Below are 6,318 nucleotides of genomic sequence, written 5' to 3' on the forward strand. Positions count from 1 at the left end.
CAGGACCGCCCCCCCATTTAAAACAGTATACTCAAAAAATGAAATAAATACATCACTGCAGTAATAATATCCCTTAATTAGCCCCTATGGTAATAATATTCCCCATCCTGGTCCCGTGTATCTCATTCCTGGCTCCAGCCATATGTTCTCGCATCCTGCCCTCATGAGTATCCATTCTACCCCATATGATCTCCCCATCTGTCTCCATCGTATCCATCCTGCCCCATGACCAATCCTGCCCCGTATCTACATTCTGCCCATGCCTCCAGTCCTGCCCCCAGTGTGTCCAGTAATCTGCCCCAGTGTCTCCAGCATATTTCCCCCAGTGTGTCCAGCATATTACCCCCAGTGTGTCCAGCAATCTGCCCAAGTATCTGCAGCATATTGCCCCCAGTGTGTCCAGCATTGCCCCCAGACAGTGTGTCCAGCAATCTGCCCCAGTGTGTCCAGCATTGCCCCCAGACAGTGTGTCAAGCAATCTGCCCCAGTGTGTCCAGCATATTACCCCCAGTATGTCCAGCAATCTGCCCCAGTGTGTCCAGCATTGCCCCCAGACAGTGTGTCCAGCAATCTGCCCCAGTGTGTCCAGCATATTACCCCCAGTGTGTCCAGCAATCTGCCCCAGTATGTCCAGCATATTGCCGCAGTGTGTCCAGCAATCTGCCCCAGTGTCTGACTCCAGCATATTGCCCCCAGTGTGTCCAGCAATCTGCCCCAGTGTGTCCAGCATTACCCCCAGTGTGTCCAGCAATCTGCCCCAGTGTGTCCAGCATTGCCCCCAGACAGTGTGTCCAGCAATCTGCCCCAGTGTCTGCAGCATTGCCCCCAGACAGTGTGTCCACCAGCAATCTGCCCCAGTGTGTCCAGCATATTGCCCACAGACAGTGTCCAGCATTCTGGCCCGGGCCCCCCAGATTGCCGTTAGCAAAAAAAAAAATCGAGTTCTCTTCACCTGACCTGTGCGCTCCAGCGGTGAGCTCCCTCCAGCAGCTCGCACTCGCCAGCGACTGACAATGACGCCAGACGCCGGCGACGTGTGCGCTGCTCCTGTGGCCGACTACAGCTGCCAGCCTCCAATTGGCTGGCGGCTGTTGTTAAGCCCGCACGTCAATAGGTGATACTGCCGCAGCGCCGGTAGGGGCCCGGTGAGCAGATGAGATTAGGCCCGATGCGGGCCCCCTCTCTGCCCCCCGGGCCCATACGCCAGTTAGGGCAGTAATGCCCTGATGGCGGCGGGAACCTGAGCGGTAGCCCAGGGCGTCCCACACCACTGGGTCCTGGGCTACCGCCCAGATTGACCCTATTATCCGCCCCTGGCTGTATCACTCAGTCTTTGCTCCTGACATATCAATATAATTATTATTACTTACTTAAAATTATTAAAGCTGCATTTTATGTGGTTATACGGTTTCACAAAATGATCAGTGAGATTTTCTTTTTTCGATGCCTTAAGACTTGAAAAGCGGCCCATGATCACAATATGAATCGTAGCTAATTTCTTTAGAATACAGCGACACAGTTCATGTGATTCGTTTCCTCGGCAGAGGAATGGTGCCTACAGCAAACAGGAAGCGGTTTTCTTAGCGGCTTCAATTTGTGTTATTGGTTGAGTAAAGTACTGTATATTTTTAAAAGTCTGGACAAACCTTTTACCTTTATTGCATAAGTAAAAGAGGGCTGCAGGGAACTTGACACGGTCATTACACAGTGACTGCATTGTGCCTCGTGCAGTTCACATGAGGTTCATTTATCGTATGATTCTGAACAGTAAAGTCAGAGATTGGTTGGTATTTACAAATATTATGGCACAGGACACTATGTACAACATGTCGAGCTGGGTTTTTTTCCCACGTGTTTATAAAAGCTATTTAAACATATATTTAGACTTTACTAAGGAGTACTGGTTTATTGTGTTTTTTTCCCCCATTTAACATCTACATGCTTTTTAAACATCGTTTTTAGACCTGATGATGTTTTTGTCATTTTGGTTTCAACTGAAGTACCAAAAAGTATTTTTTATAAAAAAATAAATAAAAATAAGTCGACATCAACCCAGTACCATGGATCTCTCCCGTATCAGGAGTTCTTCTTTATAACTGGGTATAAGTTCTGAGTGAAGAAACAGTGAGCGAAACGGCGTTGGAGTGGTGTGTGCAGGGCAGTGGTACTCCTAACTGGTCAGTATTCATAATATATTTTGGCACATTTGGCAGCGCTTTTACTGGGTTATATATAATTATTTGTTTTTTGTTTTTGGCTCACAACTTTTGTGGACACACTGGTTGTTTTGTATGCAATTTATTTTTTATTGCACTATTGCACTTTATTATGAATTGATTTATTTTGCTGCACACAATAGGTGTGTGTGTGTGTATATATGGATATACACACATATTATTCACAAATTTATTTGACTGATTTTTATCACATATTATATTATTAAATTATTATTTGCTGCATTATATATATTTTTATGTTTATTATACTGATCAGTTTGGACTTGCCCTGTCTTGCACATACGGGATTTTTATATATATTTTTTTTTATCTATCCCTAAGTAAACCTCGATTGGAGGAGATACATATTATCTATAGTTGTATGTTTTATATTCTTAATAAATAAATATCTGTTGTAGATTATACAATTTTAATAATAATAAAAATTTCCATACGTTTTGGTGATGTTTTTTGTGATTGCAATTTATTTTTAATAAAAAATATATTTTATTTAATATAATCTGGTCTGAAGGAAATTTTTTAAGGGTTCATTTCTATAGTGTTTTTCCTCAGTTTATAAAAATTATTATCTCTGGTGTTTCTTTCTATATAGGTTGTTATAAGTTCTGAGTGGCCTCACCCTTTGCCTCACAGCTTACCCAGTTGTGAATTGCACCATGCAGACAGAGGCTATAGAGGTTCCAATTGTTGTGCCTCCAGGGTCTATTCATCCCTTCAAAAACTTTTTCACTTTCCTGTTTTGATGAGTTCATGTATGTGAGGATCTGATGTTGTGGGTTGTATTAATCACCTAGGCAGGTTAACAATGCCTGTAGGTGATTATGAGGACGCACTAAACAGCAGGATACCTGTCAGCTGCCCTATACGGATATCAGTGCACAAAAAGATTCCCTCAGAATATAAGTGTTGGTTCAAAGAACCCTTACCGTATAATGTCACTAGTTTCACGCTGAGCTCTTCCTGGTTAGTCTAACCCTGACGAAGAAGGGCGATTACCCTTTGAAACGCGTTGGTTTGCTTTTTGGTCCCAGCAGGGCTCCTTAGTGCCTGTGACGTCACACGCTGCTTAGCAGCGCCGGCCATCTTTGTTTCTAAGTGCAACCAGGGACGCCTTCGGCCGGGGCGCTCTCTGGCTCTGCACTTACTAGCTACACCCCACGCAGCTCGCGCAGGACTACTACCTGTGTGTCCATCTGTCGCCCGTCAGCTGCAGGATTACCTTGCGCCCGTCGCAACCACCTACGGTAGCCTGCACGCCCCCTTGGACATACACCAGGAAGAGCTCAGCGTGAAACTAGTGACATTATACGGTAAGGGTTCTTTGAACCAACACTTATATTCTGAGGGAATCTTTTTGTGCACTGATATCCGTATAGGGCAGCTGACAGGTATCCTGCTGTTTAGTGCGTCCTCATAATCACCTACAGGTATTTTGGTGGGTACCTTCGGGCCCACCATCATTGGATTTTATCATTTCACACTTTTGTGGTTTATCCTGGTTATCATAGGCAGTCCATTTTATACACCTAAGCGCGGTATCTATTTTGAGTTTTCCTTTTTGGTCTTTCAGAAGTGGCACATATTCTGGAGATACCAGCAGCTGGGCGTTTTTACAGAGCAGTCCCACAGTCCTTAGTGGGAAGAAGTGTTGAGCGCCAGTGTATTTGTATTTGTAGGTTAACAATGCAATTATTTTTATTTCTTCTGTCCACTGTCTTAAAGCAATTTTGGATAGCTGGCCACAATGAGATACCTCCAGTCCAGAAGATCCCAGGACAGGTAGTTCCACTGCCCCCATACCAGGTGATATCCACTGTCTCCCAACTTTTGGTTGGCCCACAGCCAGGGGCTGGCTGGCAATTTTCAACCTGGGGGGCAATCACAAGGCAGTGGCCCTCGAGTTGCGGTGGCCCTCCTTTTCCCTGCTTATATCTGGCCACTACATTAAAGTAGCAGAGATAACAGGCTTTAAAAACAGGCTGGTACACAGATATGGGAACTGAACGGAGCTTGCTGCATAGATATGGGAGCAGAATCGAGCTTACTCCAGAGATATGGGAACAGAACGGAGCTTACTACAGATATGTGAGCAGAACAGAGCTTACTACTGAAATATGGGAGCAGAACAGAGCTTATTATAGAGATATGGGAGCAGAACCGAACTTACTAGATTCAGAGATATGGGAGCCGAACCGAGCTTACTGCAAAGATATGGGAGCAGAACTGAGCTTACTACAGAGATATGGGAGCAGAACCGAACTAACAGCAAGGAAATGGGAGCCTAACCAAGCTTACTGCAGAGATATGGGAACAGAACGGGGCTTACTACAGAGATATGGCAGCAGAAACGAGCTTACTACAGAGATAAGGGAGCAGAACCAAGCTTACTACAGAGATAGGGGAACAGAACCGAGCTTACTACAGAGATATGGGAGCAGAAACGAGCTTACTGCAAAGATATGGGAGCAGAACCAAGCTTACTACAGAGATATGGGAGCAGAACCGAGCTTAGTGCAGAGAAATGGGAGCAGAACCAAGCTTATTGCAGAGATATGGGAACAGAATCGACCTTACTACAGAGATATGGGAGCAGAACCAAACTTACTACAGAGATATGGGAGCAGAACCTAGCATACTACAGAGATAAGGGAGCAGAACCGAGCTTACTAGAGAACTAAGCGGGCAGAACCGAGCTTACTACAGAGATATGGGAGCAGAACCGAGCTTACTGCAGAGATATGGGAGCAGAACCGAGCTTACTACAGAGATAAGGGAGCAGAACCGAGCTTAATAAGTCTACTACATGGAACCAAGTCTGGTACATAGAAACTGGAGCAGAACTGAGATTACGACATACATACAGTACCATAATCTAGATTACTACATTGATAGAGTACCAGAACCAAGCTTACTGCTTAGATATGGTGCCATAACGGAGCTTACTTACAAACATACACACAACAATACAGCTACACAGTGCCTAGTACTATCACCACTACACAGAGAATACATAATATTATAATATCACCATTACCTTTACATGAAACTACATTCTATACAAAGACCAATGATGCCACCATACACTCCCTGACAGAAGTTATGTCGCTTATCCATGTTATGTAAATAAAAGCTTATAACCTGATGTTAAATTCATCCATTGGTTGTATAAGTTATTCTTTTGAAAGCTGGAACCCTCCAAAATGTGATTTAGGTTAAGAAAATAAATTGTTATCAAAGCAGAAATATTGATCAGTTAATAGACACAGAATGGTCAGATTTTGGCAAGACAAAATTTTTGTTGCCCACAGACAAATAATTAACTTAAAATACAAATATATGTTGCATAACATTGGTGAATGAAGTTGTGGTGCTCATCTAGATTCTTTGGTTTTGTCTTCCAAGCTTCCTCTTTCATCCTTCCCCAAACATGCTCAATGATGTTCATGTCTGGTGACTGGGCTGGCCAGTCCTTGAGCACCTTGATCTTTTTTTGCCTGGAGGAACTTTGTTGTAGAGATGGATGTATGAGATGGAGCACCATCCTGCTGCAGAATTTGACCTCTTTTATGATTTGGAATATAAGCGGTAGCTAATACTTCTTGATATTTTAGGCTATTGATATTGCCTTCCACCTTGCAAATGTTTCGCACACCCCATACTGAAGGTAACCCCAGACCATGATCTTTCAACCACCAAATGTAACTGTCTTCTGGGTGTATTTTGGATCCATACTGGCTCCAGTAAGTCTCCTGCAGTGTTTATGGCAGCTGTGGTGTAATTCTACTGAAGAGAAATCCATCTTCTGCCACTTTTCCAGTGTCCATCTGTTTAGCAGGCTGTGGGAGTTTGTAAATGCCACACGGTTTTTTATTTGCCTTTTGTTTCGTGCTGGCTTCTGGGCACTGATTCGACCATGGAGGCCATTTTAAGACAGAATCCTACAAACTGTTCTAGTTGACACAGGTAAAGGTTTAGGTGTGCACTCAGCCTTAATATGGTGAGGTGCTAGTGTAACGGACCAATGGCCCAGAATAACAGTAAAAGTTAAGTTCACTGCACTCTCTCTAGGTTTCTTATGCAA

This window comes from Ranitomeya variabilis, chromosome 1 (genome assembly GCF_051348905.1).
Source record: "Ranitomeya variabilis isolate aRanVar5 chromosome 1, aRanVar5.hap1, whole genome shotgun sequence".
Lineage (NCBI taxonomy): Eukaryota > Metazoa > Chordata > Amphibia > Anura > Dendrobatidae > Ranitomeya > Ranitomeya variabilis.